This window comes from Triticum dicoccoides, chromosome 4B, assembly GCF_002162155.2.
Source record: "Triticum dicoccoides isolate Atlit2015 ecotype Zavitan chromosome 4B, WEW_v2.0, whole genome shotgun sequence".
In the NCBI taxonomy this organism is placed as follows: domain Eukaryota; kingdom Viridiplantae; phylum Streptophyta; class Magnoliopsida; order Poales; family Poaceae; genus Triticum; species Triticum dicoccoides.
Genome location: NC_041387.1, coordinates 313,496,070 through 313,517,478, shown reverse-complemented (window position 1 = coordinate 313,517,478; position 21,409 = coordinate 313,496,070).

Genomic DNA, 21,409 nt, shown 5'->3' with positions numbered 1-21,409 from the left:
TAAGCATTGTTATTGAAATTGTTTCGCGAGATAAAATTCACATCTGTGGCATCACTATTTTGCTCAATCAAACTAGACAAAGGCACATCATTAAAATCAATAGGAGCACTTTTATTAGCAACCAACTTCATAAGAGCATCAAATTTTTCACTCAAAGAATTTATTTTTTCTACCGACTTGACTTTTTTTACTAGTAGGCGCTCTTTTGGTATGCCATTGTGAGTAATTTGCGATAATATTGTCTAGAAATTTAGTAGCTTCACTCAAAGTAATTTCCATAAAAGTACCTCCCGCAGCGGAATCTAAAGATTATGAGAAACAAAATTCAACCTCGCATAAAAGTTTGGTATGATCATCCAATGATTAAACCCATGAGTTGGGCAATTCCTTAGCATCAATTTCATCCTTACCCAAGATTGTGCAAAATGATCATGTTCAAGTTTCTTGAAATTCATGATCTGGGTTCTAAGGGAAATTATTTTTTGTGGGCGGAAAATACTTACTAATAAAAGCATCCTTGCACTTGTTCCAAGAATCGATACTATTGCGACGCAAAGAAAAAAACCAAATGTTTACCCGATCCCGCAAAGAAAACAGAAATTATTTCAACTTCACAACATCATTGTCCACATCTTTTTTCTTTTGCATATCGCATAATTCCACGAATGTGTTAAGATTGGATGCGACATCCTCATTAGGAGTACCGGCAAATGGATCTTTCATAACAAGATTCAGCACAGCAGTATTACTATCACAAGACTCCGCACTAGTGGCGGGAGGAGCAATTGGAGTGATAATAAAATCATTGTTGTTTGTATTTGACAAATCACACAACTTGGTGTTCTCTTGAGTCATGATGACTACACAACAAGATTGTACTAAAAACCAGATCTGACGAGAAAACGGCGAACTAAAAAGAGGGCGAATAAAACGACAAATTTTTGTGAAGTGGGGTGATACCTCCATTTTTCATCATGTTTTGCTATTGGTATTTATGTTGTTTTATTGTATAATAATGCTTTTTGGAGTAATTATAATGCCTTTTTCTCTCATAATATGCAAGGTATGCACCAAGGGGGAGAATTCTGGGAGTTGGAAATCTGGACCTGAAAAAGCTACGTCAAGCTACCTATTCTGCACAACTCCAAATGAACTGAAACTCCTAAGGATTTTTTATTGAATATTTAATAGATATTGGAGAAAATAAGTAACAGAGGAGGGACACCAGGTGGGCACAACCCACCTGGGCACGCCAGGAGGCCCATGACCGCCCTGGTGGGTGCTGCCCTCCTCGGCCCACCTCCGGTGCCCATATTGTGGTATATAAGTCATTTTGACCTAGAAAAAATAAAGAGAGGACATTCGGGATGAAGCGCCGCTGCCTCGAGGCGGAACTTGGGCAGGAGCACTTTTGCCATCCGGCAGAGCGATTCCACTGGGGGAACTTTCCTCCTGGAGGGGGAAATCATTGTCATCATCATCACCAACAACTCTCCCATCTTGGGGAGGGATATCTTCATCAACATCTTCACAGCACCAACTCCTCTCAAACCCTAGTTCATCTCTTGTGTTCAATCTTTGTATCAAAACTATAGATTGGTGCTTGTGGGTGACTAGTAGTGTTGATTACATCTTGTAGTTGATTACTATATGGTTTATTTGGTGGAAGTTTATATGTTCAGATCCAATATGATATTTAATACCCCTATGATCTTTAGCATGTTTATCATTTTTGAGTAGTGCCTTTCGTTCTTGAGGTCACCTGACAAATCATGTTGCGAGTAATCATGTGAACTTGATATGTGTTTGATATTTTGATGATATGTATGTTGCCATTCTCTTAGTGGTGTCATGTGAAGGTCGACTACATGACACTTCACCATATTTGGGCCTAAGGGAATGCATTTTGGAGTAGTTATTAGATGGTGGGTTGCGAGAGTGACAGAAGTTTAAACCCCAGTTTATGCGCTATTCCGTAAGGGACCGATTGAATCCAAAAGTTTAATGCTATGGTTAGAATTTATTCTTAATACTTTTCTCGTAGTTGTGGATGCTTGCAAGAGGGTTAATCATAAGTACGAGGTTTGTCCAAGTAAGAATAGCACCTAAGCACCAGTCCACCCACATGTCAAATTATCAAAGTACCAAACACGAATTAAGCCAACATGATGAAAGCGACTAAATGAAATTCCCGCGTACCCTCAACAACACTTTCCTTATCATAAGAAACCGTTTTGGCCTGTCCGTTGCCTCAAAAGGATTGGGCTACCTTGCTGCACTTTTGTTACTACTATTGTTACTTGCTCGTTACAAATTATCCTGCTATCAAACTACTCCGCCACTCACAATTTTAGCACTTGCAGACATTACCTTGCTGAAAACCACCTGTCATTTCCTTCTGCTCCTCGTTGGGTTCGACACTCTTACTTATCGAAAAGGGCTATAATTGACCCCATATACTTGTGGGTCATCAAGGCAATTTTCTGGCGCCGTTGCCGAGGAGTGAAGCGCTCTTGGTAAGTAGAAATTGGTAAGGAATCATTATTAATACGTTCTGAAGTTTATTGTCACTTGCTACTATGGAAAACAATCCTTTGAGGGGTTTGTTCGGGGTATCTTCACCTTGACTGGAACCACAATTAGTTACCCCTCAACTTACTGCACCTACTGAAAATATTGAATATGAAATTCCTTCGGGTATGTTAGAGCAACTGCTAGCTAATCCTTATGCAGGAGATGGAACCGAACATCCTGATATGCACTTGATATATGTGGATGAAATTTGTGGATTATTTAAGCTTGCAGTTTTCCCAAAGATGAAGATAAGAAGAAGGTTTTCCCTTTATCTTTGAAGGGAAAATCATTGACATGGTATGGGCTATGCGGTTATATTGGATCTTGGAACTGGACCGTTTGAAATTGGAATTTCATCAGGAATTTTATCCTATGCATCTAGTTCATCATGATCGGAATTATATATATAATTTTGGGCCTCGTGAAGGAGAAACTATCGCTCTAGCTTGGGGGAGGCTTAAGTCAATGTTATATTCATGCCCAAATCATGAGCTCTCGAGAGAAATTATTATTCAGAATTTTTATGCTCGGCTTTCTCGTAATGATCAATCCATGCTCGATACTTCTTGTACTCGTTCTTTTATGAAGAAGACTATTAAATTCCGCCGGTATCTTTTAGAAAGAATTAAACGTAACTCTGAAGATTGGGAACTCGACGAAGGTAAAGAGTCAAGTATTAAACCAAAGTTTGACTGTGTTAAATCTTTCATGAATACCGATGCTTTTCGAAAGTTTAGCACTAAATATGGACTTGACTCTGAGATAGTAGCCTCCTTTTGTGAATCTTTTGCTACTCATGTTGATCTCCCTAAGGAGAAGTGGTTTAAATATCACCCACCAATTAAAGAAGAAGTTAAAGAACCGGTAAAAGCTAAAGAAGAAACTATCATTTACAATGTTTATCCAGTTGTTCCTACTGCTTATATCGAAAAACCACCTTTTACTGTTAGGATGAAGGAACACGCTAAAGCTTCAACTATAGTTAAAAAAAGCTATGTTAGAACAACCAAACCATCTGAACAAATCAAAGTTGAACCTAGTGTCGCTATGGTTAAAGATCTCTTAGTTGATAATATTGATGGGCATGTTATTTACTTCTGTGATGAAGCTTCTAGAATTGCCAAACCTGAAGGAAAAGATAAACATAGACCAGTTGTTGGCATGCCTATTGTCTCAGTTAAGATAGGAGATCGCTGTTATCATGGGTTATGTGACCTATAGGTGCTAGTGTAAGTGTTATTCCTTTATCCTTATAACAAGAAATTAAAGATGAAATAGCACCTGCTGAAATAGAAGACATATATGTTACTATTAAACTTGCTAATCGAGATAATATATCACCAATTGGGATTCTTAAACATGTTGAAGTCTTGTGTGGGAAAATAAAATACCCTACTGATTTTCTTGTTCTTAGCACCCCACAAGATGACTTTTGTCCCATTATTTTTGGTAGACCTTTCTTGAACACCATAAATGCTAAAATAGATTGTGAGAAACAATTTGTCGGTGTTAGCTTTGGTGATGAATTTCATGAATTTAATTTTTCCAAGTTTAGTAAACAACCTCATAAGAAAGATTTGCCTGGTAAGGATGAAAGATGTGAACAAACAAATCTTGTCTTGAATTGGGAGAAATGCCACTTTATGATTAATGAAGGTATGGTCTTGGGCCATAAAATTTCTGAAAGAGGCATTGAGGTGGACAAAGCCAAGGTTGATTCAATTGAGAAAATGCCATGTCCTAAAGGTATCAAAGGTATTCGTAGTTTCCTTGGTCATGCTGATTTCTATGGGAGGTTTATGAAAGACTTCTCTAAAATTTTTAGGCCTCTTACTAATATTTTGCAAAAGGATATTCCCTTTGTGTTTGATGATGATTGCATGGAAGCCTTTGAAACACTAAAGAAAGCCTTAATCACCGCACCTGTTGTTCAACCACCTGATTGGAACTTGCCTTTTGAGATTATGTGTGATGCTAGTGATTATGCTGTTGGTGTTGTTCTAGGACAAAGAGTTGATAAGAAACTATATGTTATCCGTTATGCTAGTAAAACTCCAGAGAGTGCTCAACTAAACTATACTACTACTGAAAAAGAATTCTTAGCAGTGGTGTTTGCTTGTGATAAATTTAGATCTTACATTGTCGATTCTAAAGTAATTGTTCACACAGATCATGCTGCTATAAAATATCTTATGGAAAAGAAAGATGCTAAACCTAGACTCATTAGATGGGTTCTTCTACTACAAGAATTGGATTTGCATATCACTGATAGGAAAGGAGCAGAGAACCCCGTGGCTGATAACTTGTCTAGACTTGAAAACATTCTTGATGACCCACAACGAACTAATGATAGCTTCCCTCATGAACAACTAGCTACAATAAATGTTTCTCATGGTACACCTTGGTATGCTGACTATGCTAATTATATTGTTGCTAAATACATACCGCCTAGCTTCACATACCAACAAAAGAAAAAACTCTTCTATGATTTAAGACATTAATTTTGGGATGACCCACATCTTTATAAAGAAGGAGTAGATACTATTATTAGACGTTGTGTACCTGAGCATGAACAGGAACAAATCCTATGGAAATGTCACTCCGAAGCTTATGGAGGACATCACGCGGGAGACAGAACCGCTCACTAGGTATTGCAATCTGGTTTTTACTGTCCTACTCTCTTCAAGGATGCCCGTAAGTTCATCTCTTCATGTGATGAATGCCAAAGAATAGGAAATATTGGTAAGCGTCAAGAAATGCCTATGAATTATTCACTTGCTGTTGAACCATTTGATGTTTGGGGATTTGACTTCATGGGACCTTTTCCTTCCCCTAATGGGTATACACATATTTTGGTTGCTGTTGATTATGTTACTAAGTTGGTAGAAGCTATTCCAACCAGTAGCGCTGATCACAACACCTCTATTAAAATGCTTAAGGAAGTTATTTTCCCAAGGTTTGGAGTCCCTAGATATTTAATGACTGATGGTGGTTCACACTTTATTCATGGTGCTTTCCGTAAAATGCTTGCTAAGTATGATGTTAACCATAGAATTGCATCACCTTATCATCCTCAGTCTAGTGGTCAAGTTGAACTTAGCAATAGAGAAATAAAACTAATCTTACAAAATACTGTCAATAGGTCCCAGAAGAGTTGGTCTAAGAAATTAGATGATGCACTTTGGGCTTACAGAACAACTTACAAAAATCCTATGGGTATGTCTCCATATAAGATGGTTTATGGAAAATATTGTCATTTACCTCTTGAGTTAGAACACAAGGCATTTGGGGCAATAAAAGAACTAAATTATGATTTCAAACTTGCTGGGGAAAAGAGGTTATTTGATATTAGCTCATTAGATGAATGGAGAACTCAGGCTTATGAAAATGCTAAGTTATTCAAAGAAAAAGTTAAAACATGGCATGATAAAAGAATCCAAAAGTGTGAGTTCAAAGTCGGAGAATATGTTCTTTTGTACAACTCTCATTTAAGATTATTTGCAGGAAAACTCCTCTCCAAATGGGAAGGACCCTATGTCATCCAGGAGGTCTATCGATCCGGAGCTATTAAAATAAATAATGCCGATGGGACTAACCCAAAGGTTGTCAATGGCAACGAATAAAACACTATATCTCAGGTACACCCATTAATGTTGAAAGCAATGTTATTCAAACGTTGACACCGAAAGAACACATAGAAGAGTCCTTTTGGAACACTCCAGAATCGTGAAAATAAGGATGTACGTGATACGATAAGTAAACGGACTCCAAAAAATCCGCAAAATAATTTTTTGTCAGTTTTGGAATATTTTGAAAATTAGGAAAATAAGAAACTTCCAGGATAGTGACCCTGGTGGGCACGATACACTAGGGCGCGCCAGGCATGCCTGGCGCGTCTAGGTGGGTTGTGCCCACCTCGGGTAATTTCCAATCTCTGTTTTTCTTTCATTCTACTTGTTCCCCAAGATAAAAAATCTATATATACCTCCCAAACCTGTAAACCTCCGTATCGTGGAGAAATCTTCTGTTTTCTTTTCTCTCAGGTTTCGTGTTAGATTTGAAATTATGTCTTCCCAAGACTCGGAGGGTGAGAGTTATGTTGCAGACTTAATCGGAAACCCCAAAGTCTATGGGGCTGTGGAGCACTATGGCTGGACCTCGGAGGAAGAAAAAGACTCTAATCCTAAGAGGAAGGAGGAGACAAGCTCGGAGGAGGATGAAGTTCGATTGCCCCAATGATACGTCTCCAACGTATATATAATTTTTTATTGTTCCATGCTATTATATTACCCGCTTTGGATGTTTATGGGCTTTACTATACACTTCTATATCATTTTTGGGACTAACCTATTAACCGGAGGCAAACCCAAATTGTTGTTTTCTTGCCAATTTCAGTGTTTCAAAGAAAAGGAATATCAAACGGAGTCCAAATGGAATGAAACCTTCGGGAGAGTTACTTTTGGAACGGAAGCAATCCAGGAGACTTGGAGTAGACGTCAGGGAAGCTTCGAGGAAGCCACGAGGCAAGGAGGTGCGCCCTACCCCCTGGGCGTGCCCCCCACCCTCGTGGGCCCCTCATGGCTCCCCTGACCGACTTCTTTCTCCTATATATACCCACGTACCCTGAAAACATCCATGAGCACAATAGATTGGGAGTTCCGCCGCCGCAAGCCTCTGTAGCTAGCAAAAACCTCTTGGGAGCCTGTTCCGGCACCTTGCCGGAGGGGGAATCCATCACCGATGGCCCTCTTCATCATCCCGATGCTCTCCATGACGAGGAGGGAGTAGTTCACCCTTAGGGCTGAGGGTATGTACCAATAGCTATTTGTTTGATATCTCTCTCTCTCTCTCGTGTTCTTGAGGTTATACGATCTTGATGTATCGCAAGCTTTGCTATTATAGTTGGATCTTATGATGTTTCTCCCCCTCTTCTCTCTTGTGATGAATTGAGTTTTCTCCTTGAAGTTATCTTGTCGTATTGAGTCTTCAAGGATTTAAGAACACTTGATGTATGTCTTGCCGTGCTTATCTATGGTGACAATGGGATATTCACGTGATCTACTTGATGTATGTTTTGGTGATCAACTTGCAGATTCCGTAACATTGTGAACTTATGCATAGGGGCTGGCACACGTTTTCGTCTTGACTCTCCGGTAGAAACTTTGGGCACTCTTTTAAGTACTTTGTGTTGGTTTGAATAGATGAATCTGAGATTGTGTGATGCATATCGTATAATCATCCCCACGGATACTTGAGGTGACATTGGAGTACCTACGTGACATTAGGGTTTTGGTTGATTTTTGTCTTAAGGTGTTATTCTAGTACGAACTCTATGATAGATTGAACGGAAAGAATAGCTTCATGTTATTTTACTACGGACTCTTGAATAGATCGATCAGAAAGGATAACTTTGAGGTGGTTTTGTACCCTACAATAATCTCTTCGTTTGTTCTCGGTTATTAGTGACTTTGGAGTGACTCTTTCTTGCATGTTGAGGGATAGTTATATGATCCAATTATGTTATTATTGTTGAGAGAACTTGCACTAGTGAAAGTATGAACCTTAGGCCTTGTTTCCTAGCATTCCAGTACCATTTACGCTCACTTTTATCAGTAGTTACCTTGCTGTTTTTATAATTTAAGATTACAAATACCCATACCTATCATCCATATTGCACTTGTATAACCATCTCTTCGCCGCACTAGTGCACCTATACAATTTACCATTGTATTGGGTGTGTTGGGGACACAAGAGACTCTTTGTTACTTGGTTGCAGGGTTGTTTGAGACAGACCATATTCATCCTACGCCTCCCATAGATTGATAAACCTTAGGTCATCCACTTGAGGGGATTTTGCTGCTGTCCTACAAACCTTTGCACTTGGAGGCCCAACAACGTTTACAAGAAGAAGGTTGTGTAGTAGACATCAAGCTCTTTTCTGGTGCCGTTGCCGGGGAGGTGAGTGCTTGAAGGTATATCTTTAGATCTTGCAATCGAATCTTTTTGTTTCTTGTTTTATCACTAGTTTAGTTTATAAAAGAAAACTACAACAAATGGAATTGAGTTTACCTCATACGCTTCATCTTTTTAAGATCTTTTGTGAGAATGATCGAATGAAATTTTTTGCTCAAGTGCTAGAAGAAGAAGTCTATAAAATGTTTGGCACTAATTCTTTGAATGATGAGCCTAATTGCAATGTTGTTAGTATGAACTCTTTGAATATCCATAGTACTAATAATGATTGCACTAGTCATGATCAAAATGTCTCTTATAAGCATGTCAACTTTTGTGGAGTGCATAGAGTTTGTAAGTACACACCAAATAGGGAAGATAGATTTTGCAAGAGGCATAAGTAATTAGAAACTAAATGGTTGCAAGAAAGGCTAGATGTTTGTGCTGAAAATTTAAAAATTCTTTGCCATACTTGTGAACTTTGCAATGAACATGGTCATTTATATCTCCAATGCAAATTGTTTCATGATCGAATCGTGTCCAAAAATTGTGATGACTTGATTTCCCTTGCACATCACAATGAACTTAGTTTGCTTTTGGGTTATGAAGAAATGAAACCTATAACTAAGCATATTCCAGAATATAACCTTGAGAAATTCCTTGAACATAAAGAAAACAAAGCAAATAGAAGATGAAGAGAATACTAATGAAAGGGAAGCTTCCCAATATCCTCCTATTATTTATTATGATGAATTAGGTAACGAGGAGGAGCTTTCTATTCAACCAATCTCATTAATAAGGAGCTCCAAAAAGAGGGTTAACCCCACACATGATGTGAAGAAGAAAAAGAAAAGACAGAGAAGCAAAGGTAAAAAGGTATCCCTCCCAAATGATGTTACTCCTATTACTCATTGTGATGATGATAATTACTATACTATTGGTGCTATCCATACCATTAATGATGAGAGTGATTTTGCTTATGATATGAAAAGGCCCAAGCTTGGGGATGCTATGTTTGATGAGAATGACATGTTTGAGAATATATTTTCTGCAATTAATGTTTGTCCCAAGCTTGGGGATGCTATGTTTAATGAAGATGATATTTTTAGCCTCCCAAGTTTTGATGTGCAAATTTATTATGATGATAGCATGCCTCCTATTTATGATGGTTATATTGATGGAAGTGGGTTTGGAAGAGTGTCAACTTTAGGAAGTATGATCCCACTATTTTGGAGGGTGATGAATCTTATAATATTTATGAAAGTGGATTTGGAGAGGTCTTGACTTTATTTAGTGATGAATCCACTATTTTGGAAGAGGTTTCAATTGATTATGATGAGAACAAAGTTGCTAGTTATGATGATTATTGTGATGACACTTCTTATATAAAAATTAGTGATGAATATATTTATAAAACTTGTCATGATTATGATTACCTTGTTCTGAACATTACTCTTTTAATGTGGAAACAATTTATAGTATTCGATTCTCTTATGATACTCCCACTATTCCGAATGAGAAGAAATTTTCTTATGTGGAGAGTAATAAAAATGCTATGCTTGTGCATCATGAAAAGAATGCTTTATGTGATGGTTATATTGTTGAATTCATTCATGATTCTACTGAAAATTATTATGAGGGAGGAATATATGCTTGTAGGAATTGCAATAATATCAAGTTTCCTCTCTATGTGCTTAAAGTTTTGAAGTTATGCTTGTTTAGCCTTCCTATGCTAGTTGATTATTGTTCCCATAAATTGTTTGCTCACAAAATACCTATGCATAGGAAGTGGGTTAGACTTAAATGTGATAGTCATATTCTTGATGATGCTCTCTTTATGATTCAATTCTTATCTTTTATGTGAGCATCATTGAAATCATCATGCCTAGCTAGGGGCGTTAAACGATAGCGTTTGTTGGGCGGAAACCCAATTTTACTTTTGTTCTTTGCTTTTTGCTACTGTTTAGTAATGAATAATTCATCTAGCCTCTTTTTAGATGTGTTTTTATGTTTTAATTAGTGTATGTGCCAGGTAGAACCATTGGGAAGACTTGGGTGAAGTCTTTGTGATCTTGCTGTAAAAAATAGAAAATTTTGCGCTCATGAGATTAGCTGCCATTTTTTACTGGAAAGTGCTTTTAGGTTGATTATTTTTTCAGATGATTAATAGACTAATTACTTAGGTCCGGCAATTTATTTCAGAATTTTTGGATTTACAGAAGTATTTGAATGATACAGATTACTATACACTGTTCTGTTTTTGACAGATTCTGTTTCCTATGTGTTGTTTGCTTATTTTGATGAATCTATCAGTAGTATCGGAGGGTATGAACCATACAGAAGTTAGAATACAGTATATATTACACCAATATGAATTTAGAATGAGTTCACAACAGTACCTAAGTGGTGATTCATTTTCTTATACTAACGGGGCTTACGAGTTTTCTGTTAAGTTTTATGTTGTGAAGTTTCCAAGTTTTCGGTAAAGATTCGATGGACTATAGAATAAGGAGTGGCAAGAGACTAAGATTGGGGATGCCCAAGGAACCCCAAGGTAATATTCAAGGACAACCAAGAGCCTAAGCTTGGGGATGCCCCGGATGGCATCCCCTCTTTCGTCTTTGTTCATCGGTAACCTTACTTGGAGCTATATTTTTATTCACCACATGATATGTGTTTTGCTTGGAGCATCTTGTATGATTTGAGTCTTTGCTTTTTAGTTTATCACAATCATCCTTGCTGTACACACCTTTTGGGAGAGACACACATGATTCGGAATTTATTATAATACTCTATGTGCTTCACTTATATCTTTTTAGAGCACGATCGTGGTTTTATTTTGTAGAAATTATTGATCTCTCATGCTTCACTTATATTATTTCGAGAGTCTTTTAGAACAGCATGGTGCTTGCTATGGTTATAAAATTGGTCCTAGAATGATGGGCATCAAGGTTGGGTATAATAAAAACTATCATAAAAAGTGCATTGGATGCTATGATCAATTTGGTGCTTGATAATTGTTTTGAGATGTAAAGGTGGTAATGTTAGAGTCATGCTAGTTGGGTAATTATGAAATTGAGAAATACTTGTGTTGAAGTTGGCAAGTCCTGTAGCATGCACGTATGGTAAAAGTTGTGTAACAAATTTGTAGCATGGGGTGCTATTTTGATTGCCTTCCTTATGAGTGGTGGTCGGGATCGCGCGATGGTTAACTCCTACCAACCCTTCCCGTAGGAGCATGCGTAGTAATACTTTGCTTGGAGGGCTAGTAAACTTTTGCAATAAGTTTATGAGTTCTTTATGACTAATGTGAGTCCATGAATTATACGCACTCTTACTCTACCATCATTGCTAGCCTCTTCGGTACCTTGCATTGCCCTTTCTCACCTTGAGAGTTGGTGCAAACTTCACCGGTGCATCCAAAACCCGTGATACGATATACTCTATCACACATAAACCTCCTTATATCTTCCTCAAAACAGCCACCATACCTACCTATTATGGAATTTCCATAGCCATTCTGAGATATATTGCCATGCAACTTTCCATTGTTCCGTTTATTATGACACGTTCCATCATCGTCATATTGCTTTTGCATGATCATGTAGTTGACATCGTATTTGTAGCAAAGCCACCTTCATAATTCTTTCAGACATGTCGCTCTTGATTCATTGCATATCTCGGTACACCGCCAAAGGCATTCATATAGAGTCCTATTTTGTTCTAGTATCGAGTTGTAATCCATGAGTTGTAAGTAAATAGAAGTGTGATGATCATCATTATTAGAGCATTGTCCCTTTGAAAAGAAAGGCCAAAAAAACTTAGAAAGGCTAAATAAAAAAAGAAGAATAGAAAGGCCAAATAAAAAAAAGGGGAGGCCCCAAAAAAGGAAAATAAAAGAGGGGACAATGTTACTATCCTTTTCCACACTTGTGCTTCAAAGTAGCACCATGATCTTCATGATAGAGAGTCTCCTATGTTGTCACTTTCATATACTAGTGGGAATTTTTCATTATAGAACTTGGCTTGTATATTCCAATGATGGGATTCCTCAAAATGCTCTAGGTCTTCGTGAGCAAGCAAGTTGGATGCACACCCACTTAGTTTCTTTTGTTGAGCTTTCATACATTTATAGCTCTAGTGCATCCGTTGCATGGCAATCCCTACTCCTTGCATTGACATCAATTGATGGGCATCTCCCTAGACTGTTGATTAGCCGCGTCAATGTGAGACTTTTTCTTTTTTGTCTTCTCCACACAACTCCCATCATCATACTCTATTCCACCTAGAGTGCTATATCCATGCCTCACGCTCATGTATTGCGTGAAAGTTGAAAAAGTTTGAAAAGGCTAAAGCATGAAACAATTGCTTGGCTGAAACCGAGGTTGTGCATGATTTGGATATTTTGTCTGATGAAGATGGAGCATAGCCAAACTATATGATTTTGTAGGGATGAACTTTCTTTGGCCATGCTATTTTGAGAAGACATGATTGCCTTGTTAGTATGGTTGAAGTATTATTGTTTTCATGTCAATATGAACTTTTATCTTGAATCATTTGGATCTGAACATTCATGCCACAATAAATAAAATTACATTGAGAAATATGCTAGGTAGTATTCCACATCAAAAGTTCTGTTTTTATCATTTACCTATTCCAGGACGAGGCAGAAATTAAGCTTGGGGATGCTTGATACGTCTCCAATGTATCTATAATTTTTGACTGTTCCATGCTATTATATTACCCTTTTTGGATGTTTATGGGCTTTACTATACACTTTTATATCATTTTTGGGACTAACCTATTAACTGGAGGCCCAACCCAAATTGTTGTTTTCTTGCCTATTTTAGTGTTTCAAAGAAAAGGAATATCAAACAGAGTCCAAACGGAATGAAACCTTTGGGAGAGTTATTTTTGGCACGGAAGCAATCCAGGAGACTTGGAGTAGACGTCAGGGAAGATTCGAGGAAGCCACAAGGCAGGGAGGCACGCCCTACCCCCTGGGCACGCCCCCACCCTCGTGGGCCCCTGGTGGCTCCCCTAACCAACTTCCTTTGCCTATATATACCCATGAACCCTGAAAACATCCAGGAGCACAATAGACCAGGAGTTCCGTCGCTTCAAGCCTCTATAGCCACCAAAAACCTCTCGCAAGCCTGTTCCGGCACCCTACCGGAGGGGGAATCCATCACCGGTGGCCATCTTCATCATCCCGGCACTCTCCAAGATGAGGAGGGAGTAGTTCACCCTCAGGGCTGAGGGTATGTACCAGTAGCTATGTGTTTGATCTCTCTCTCTCTCTCTCTCTCGTGTTCTTGAGGTGATACGATCTTGATGTATCGTGAGCTTTGCTATTATAGTTGTATCTTATGATGTTTCTCCCCCTCTTCTCTCTTGTGATGAATTGAGTCTTTAAGGATTTGAGAACACTTGATGTATGTCTTGCCATGCTTATCTGTGGTGACAATGGGATATTCACGTGATCTACTTGATGTATGTTTTGGTGATCAACTTACAGATTCTGTAACATGGTGAACTTATGCATAGGGGTTGGCACACGTTTTCGTCTTGACTCTCTGGTATAAACTTTGGGGCACTCTTTGAAGTACTTTGTGTTGGTTTGAATAGATGAATCTGAGACTGTGTGATGCATATCATATAATCATACCCACGGATACTTGAGGTGACATTGGAGTATCTAGGTGACATTAGGGTTTGGTTGATTTTTGTCTTAAGGTGTTATTCTAGTACGAACTCTATGATAGATCTAATGGAAAGAATAGCTTCACGTTATTTTACTATGGACTTTTGAATAGATCGATGAGAAAGGATAACTTTGAGGTGGTTTCGTACCCTACAATAATCTCTTCGTTTGTTCTCCGCTATTAGTGACTTTGGAGTGACTCTTTGTTGCATGTTGAGGTATAGTTATATGATACAATTCTGTTATTATTGTTGAGAGAACTTGCACTAGTGAAAGTATGAACCCTAGGCCTTGTTTCCTAGCATTTCAATACCGTTTATGCTCACTTTTATCATTAGTTACCTTGCAGTTTTTATATTTTCAGATTACAAATACCCATATCTATCATCCATATTGCACTTGTATCACCATCTTTTCGCCGAACTGGTGCACCTATACAATTTACCGTTGTATTGGGTGTGTTGGGGACACACGAGACTCTTTGTTATTTGGTTGCAATGTTGTTTGAGAGAGACCATCTTCATCCTACGCCTCCCACAGATTGATAAACCTTACGCCATCCACTTGAGGGAAATTTGCTACTGTCCTACAAACCTCTGCACTTGGAGGCCCAACAACGTCTAAAATAAGAAGGTTGTGTAGTAGACATCACCCAACCTGGGGACATGCACGTTGAATTTAAGAAGTTAAGTCTCCCCAATAAAGTAAAGATGCCTAAGATCCAGTTTATCCATTTTCGTCTCTTGCAGGAAAATAAGCAAGATTTATGCAAAAAGGTGTTGGAGCTTGAGTGGGAGATCCGAGAACTGAAAGATGAGAACTCCGTCCTCAAGCATAAGCTGAGGAAGAAAGACAAGAAACCATCTTCTTCATCACCACCAAAAGAAAACTGAGTATTGGCTAAGGGCACTCCCCTTGGCTTTCACCAAGCTTGGGGGAGGTGCCCTGGTATCGTATCATCTCTACTATCTTTTGCCTTTACTTTCTAGTTCGATCAATGGCTATCTTTTGCTATTAGATGAATAAAATTTTAGTTCAATCCTTTCTTTTTATGATTTTGCTTAATGATCAATCCTTGTAATCGTGTGCGAGATATAATAAAGTCTAGTTTGAGTTTTTGCCTTCTTTATTTTTTTGCTACAATAAAAAAAAGGAAATAAAAGAAAAGATCATATGCTATGGTAAGTGACGACATTACACAAGGAAAATTATAAGTAGAAAATTTTATTATAGATTGACAAATATAGCATTGGTCAATGATGCAACACATGAAAGAATTAATAAGGGAAGAGAAGATTCATATATAAATGCACTATCATGGAAATCTTTTGTGATTGTGAGCACCCATCAAAATATTATATGCCAAAATTGTTGACGTTGGACAAGGAAGACAACTTAATGATTTATGTTTGTTCATATTCACATAGAAGTCATATTGTGACGCCCGGATAATTAAGCTACAGTAATTCCCTGCTAGTGATGTCACGTCACCACGATTACTGTTGTTAATCTCGCATTAGTTCAAAAACGATTCAAATTCAAATTCGAAATCAAGTTAAACAACAAATGTTTCAAACATTAAAACTAAAATGTTCAAAGTGAACCAAATAATGCATAGGTAATTATGGTGGAGAAACTACACTTTTATAAAATGTTTAAATGCTCAAATGGGAATGAAACAGCACCATAACCAATTTAATAAAGACCTTTTATTAATTATAAAATGTTAAACTATTTTATTTTGGGATCAAACTTTTTGTGGTATTGTCTAATTTTGAAATGTGAATTATGGGGACAAGTTTACTATTTTACTAAACCTATTTGCTATTTAAGATAAGTACAAAACAGTAGCTAAATAATTAAATAGAAAAGGAAGTGGAAAAATAGTAGTAAAACGAAAAAGGGAGCTAAACTACTGGACCCCTGGCCTATTTAGCAAAAATAGGCCCAGCCCACCCCCACTTGTCCTCTTCCTCTCGCTACAGGAGGCAAGGGGATCGTGGCGGCCATGCCGTGCGTGGCGGCCATCTAGCACACCCCGGTGCCCTACAAAACACCACCGCACCCCTCGACCGAAACCCTAGCTCCTAATTCTATCTCCCCTTTCCTCGTTCGATCTAGAACCCACATCCGAACGTAGCCGTCACCGCTTCACCGTCGTCATCGTGGCCACTGCCATCCCCGCCGGCTGAAACTTCGCCAGGAGACGTCTCGGTCTCGTCTACTTCGACTACGACCACCAGATTGAGCTGGGGTGCCATCAAGCATCCGGATCGACTGCCTCTTCCCGCTTCGGTCGCTGGAGTTCCTCACCGAATCCATTGCCTCTCCTGCTCCTAAGCCGCTCACCGAGCCTTTCGTGCGCTCTCCGGTGAGCTCCTGCTCCCTTCCCCTGCTCCTCGCGCTTGTTCTAGAGCTCCTAGCTGCGGTTGCCATTGGTCCTGCTCCAATTGTCGCTGCCGAACTTGCTGTTGTTGTTGCCGTTTATTCCCGTGCCCAGCTGGGCACGTCAGCATGCTCAGGGCATCTCAGTGATGCGGCCAGAGCCCCTAGATAGCTCGAACCCGAGCTAAAATGTCGAACTCCTCGACCTCCCGTAGTCATCAATGTCCGCCGTCGTTCGCCCGCTGCTCCCGACAGCCCCCCGCGCGCTCACCCTCGCAGCCACGCCCCCAGCTCGCCTTGCGAGCCGCCACTCCTCTTACCCACTACTGCCGCTACTCTCTGCTATTGCACTACTGCTGCTGCGCTCCTTCCCCTGCTGCTGGCACTCGCCTACTGCTGCCCTGCTATGCTGCTTGCTTGCCGCTGTCGCTGCTTGTCCTACCGCTGGTCTGCTCTGCTTGCTAGCTCCAGCTCTACGCTAGAGCTGCCCTTGTTACTGCCACTACTTAGTTGCTGCTATTATTTAGCTGATGCCGCTGCCTTTTGCTAGCCATGGCCGTGCGCCTGTGTGTGCTTGTGCGTGATGCACAGCCACACAGTGGCCGGCTTCTGAGCCCAATTAGCTAGGGCCTAATTAAAGGTTAGTTTAGGACTAACTTGGTGCTAATTTAATCTGTAGCAAATGACACGTGGGGCCCAGCCCTAGAAAGTTAAGAAAAAGAATTTTAAATTAATAATAACAATAAATAAAAATATTAAATAATTAAGTAATTAACTAACTTAATTAATTATGTTTAATTAACCTAATTAATCTGTTTAGATTAAACTAATTAACTAGGTTAATTAGCTAAATGTCGATGACAAGAGGGACCCACATGTTTGTTGACCAAGTCAACCACACTGTTGACTGATGATCTCAGCATTGCAGCATGTTGACATCAGTAGACACTATTCTGGATAATGTTAGAATTAATTAGATGGATAAATCTAGAAAGTTGATTAAATCTTTTAAAATTAATATAAAATAAACCGTAGCTCGGATGGAAAAACTTTGTACATGAAAGTTGCTCAGAACGACAAGACGAATTCGGATACGTAGTCCGTTCGTCCGCCACACATCCCTAGCATAGCAAACATGCAACAATCCACCTCTAGTTCATCTGCCTGAAAATGCCAAACACCGGGAACACTTTTACGGATGTTTCCCCCCTTCGCCCGTAGCACCTAGTACTGCGTTAGGTTATCTCTAGCACCACGTATTGTCATGTTATGCTTTGTGATGCTTTGATTGCTCTATTATTTATTGTGTCCCCCCTCCATTACTTCTTTTCGGTAGACCCAGAAACCGCTGCCGGTATCCCTGTGATCGACTACATCGACAATGAACCCTTCTTGCCAGAGCAACCAGGCAAGCCCCCCCCCCCTTGATCACTAGATATCACCTATTCTTCCCTCTACTGATGGCATTAGAGTAGCGTAACATGTTACAGTTTCGATTAATCCTATTCTGTTGCATAGCTTGTCATTGTTGCTACATCTGTTGATACCTTACCTGCAATCCTAAATGCTTAGTATAGGATGCTAGTTTACCATTAGTGGCCCTACATTCTTGTCAGTCTGCCATGCTATACTATCGGGTCGTGATCACTCGGGAGGTGATCACGGGTATATACTATACATAGATACTATTCAGGTGGTGACTAAAGTTGGGTCGGCTTGTTGAGTACCCGCAAATGATTCCGATGTGGGGGCTGGAAGGACAGGTGGCTCCATCCCGGTAGAGGTGGGCCTGGGTTCCCGATGACCCCCGATTGTTACTTTGTGGTGGAGCAACAGGGCAGGTTGAGACCACCTAGGCGAGAGGTGGGCCTGGCCCTGGTCGGCGTTCGCGGTTACTTCATAATAACACGCTTAACGAGATCTTGGTACTTGATCTGAGTCTAGCCATTGGCCTATACGCACTAACCAACTACGCGGGAACAGTTATGGGCACTCGACGTCGTGGTATCAGCCGAAGCCTTCTTGACGTCAACGACTGAGCGGCGCGCGCCGGGTTGGACTGGAACGTCTGTCCCTGTATAAGGAAGGCTAGGTCTGCTCACCGGCCGCGTACGCAACATGCAGGTGTGCAATGGGCGATGGGCCCAGACCCCTGCGTGCATAGGATTTAGACCGGCGTGTTGAACTCTCTGTTGTGCCTAGGTGGGGCTGCGAAGTGTTGATCTTTCGAGGCCGGGCATGACCTAGGAAAGTGTGTCCGGCCAAAGGGTATCGAGCGTGTTGGGTTATGTGGTGCACCCCTGGAAGGAAGTTTATCTCTTCGAATAGCTGTGTCCCTCGGTAAAAGGACGACCCGGAGTTGTACCTTGACCTTATGACAACTAGAACTGGATACTTAATAAAACACACCTAGACAAGTTCCAGAGACAACCCGGTGATCGCTTTCCCACAGGGCGATGAGGGGAGGATCGCCGGCTAGGATTATGCTATGCGATGTTACTTGGAGGACTTCAATCTACTCTCTTCTACATGCTGCAAGACAGAGGCTTCCAGAAGCGTAGTCTTCGATAGGACTAGCTTTCCCCCTCTTATTTTGGCATTCTGCAGTTCAGTCCACCGATATTGCCTCTTTACACATATACCCATGCATATGTAGTGTAGATCCTTGCTTGCGAGTACTTTGGATGAGTACTCATGGTTGCTTTGCTCCCTCTTTTCCCCCTCTTTCCTTTTCTTCTAGGATGCCGCAACTAGACGTTGGAGCCCAGGATCCAGGTGCCACCGTCGACGACGACTCCTACTACACTGGACGTGCCTACTACTACGTGCAGGCTGCTGACGACGACCAGGAGTAGTTTAGGAGGATCCCCGGCAGGAGGCTTGCGCCTCTTTCGATCTGTATCCCAGTTTGTGCTAGCCATCTTATGGCACCTTGTTTGATTTATGTCTGTACTCAGATATTGTTGCTTCCGCTGACTCGTCTATGATCAAGCACTTGTATTCGAGCCCTCGAGGCCCCGGGCTTGTATTATGATGCTTGTATGACGTATTTTATTTTTAGAGTTGTGTTGTGATATCTTCCCGTAAGTCCCTGATCTTGATCGTACACGTTTGCGTGTATGATTAGTGTACGATTAAATCGGGGGCGTCACAAGTTAGTATCAGAGCCAACTACCTGTAGGAATCCCCCTTCCAAACTCCTTGGCCGAAGTTGAGTCTAGTAACTGAAAACTTTTACTAACATGGATGTGTGGCTTACGGGCCCACGCCGCCATTGGGTAGTATTAGGATCTTTTTATTCCTCGGCCTATACTCTGGTACTCTGATCTCTCTCCTATTCGGGTCTAATTAATGGATTTACTAAAATCTAATTTTAGGTTCTCAGAAATACTTTCTCCCGGAGAGCCCCTTCAGTCCAGATGATTGCCGACTGCACCAGAAGATTTCCAAGATACTCTCTGATATTCTCTCGAGTCCTTATGCCCGTTGCTTTTGAGATTCCCTACCACCGAAATATCCCTATGGATAAATACTTACACCTATCGTTCTTACTTTTATTCACAGTCGATCTTGTTATTGAAAGATACCCCGAGAATACTTTGTGCCTACTGCCTTACAGTTGTTTGCCACCTGAATACCCTTACGAATAATTTGTCGCAATTATCGAGTATCCGCTCATCCCCAGTTGATTCAAGTAATTCACAAAAGTCTTTGAAATACTATTTGAACTTCCAAAAATCTTGAGCATCCTATTGCTCTTGAATTTCTTGCTTGCTTGCATTATGGTTAATCCCATAAGTCTCGTAATCAGATTGGTATCCCTTGTCATTATCATTTGGGTTCGTTGATTCAATATCTTGTGAATGCTCGCAATCCTCAATAATGTCCTAGAATTCATCTTTCCGGCTCAGACGTCGCTCCGTACATGAGCTGGTACACGTTTGCGCTACTGCTATGTGTGCCAGCCAAAATATCTACTGGTAAGTAACACTAGCTATAGCGCTTGTCCAAAACCCACGCTACTGGTAAGAGCTTACACATAGAAGAAGTAGTAGTAGCGTGTCTAGGTGTACAGGCGCTACTGCTATTTTCTTAACAGTAGCGCTGGTTAGAGTACCAACGCTGCTACTATTTTTTGGTCGAGGGGTGTGGTGATGCTAATTTACCAGTAGCGTTCCCACAGGAAACCAACGCTACTGCTAAGATGTACCAGAAGCACGCTTAACAACAAACGCTTCTGGTACTTATCAGTAGCGTGGTATCCTAAACACACACTACTGGTAAACTTCTATGTATAAGCCTTTTCCTAGTAGTGTTGGGTTCGACACTCTTACTTATCGAAAGGACTACGATAGATCCCCTATACTTGTGGGTCATCACTTAACAAGGAAGTAGCATAGTCATCATGATGAAATTAAACATATACAAAGCACAAGTAGCGTGTAAATAGGATAAGCAGGCAGAAGACAAGGAGACTAAAGAAATAGGGTTGAGGAAATTGAGAAAGTCTTCAGTCAAATTCTTCAAACAATAATGATCAATTTTATCAACAAGTAAATGAGGAAATAAAAGGGTTGAGGAAATAGAACCACTAGCTCGATGAAGACAGTGATTTGGTAGACCAGTTCTAACCGCTGTGACAGTTGTATGTCTGGTTGGAGCAGATTGGCATTTAAACCAAAGGACACACAGTGTCAGGACACACAGTCCTTACCATATTCTCCTTGAGCTAAGGTCACACAGACCTCGCCCAATCACTCGTTGTATGTCTTCAAGGTGACTTCAAAACCTTCA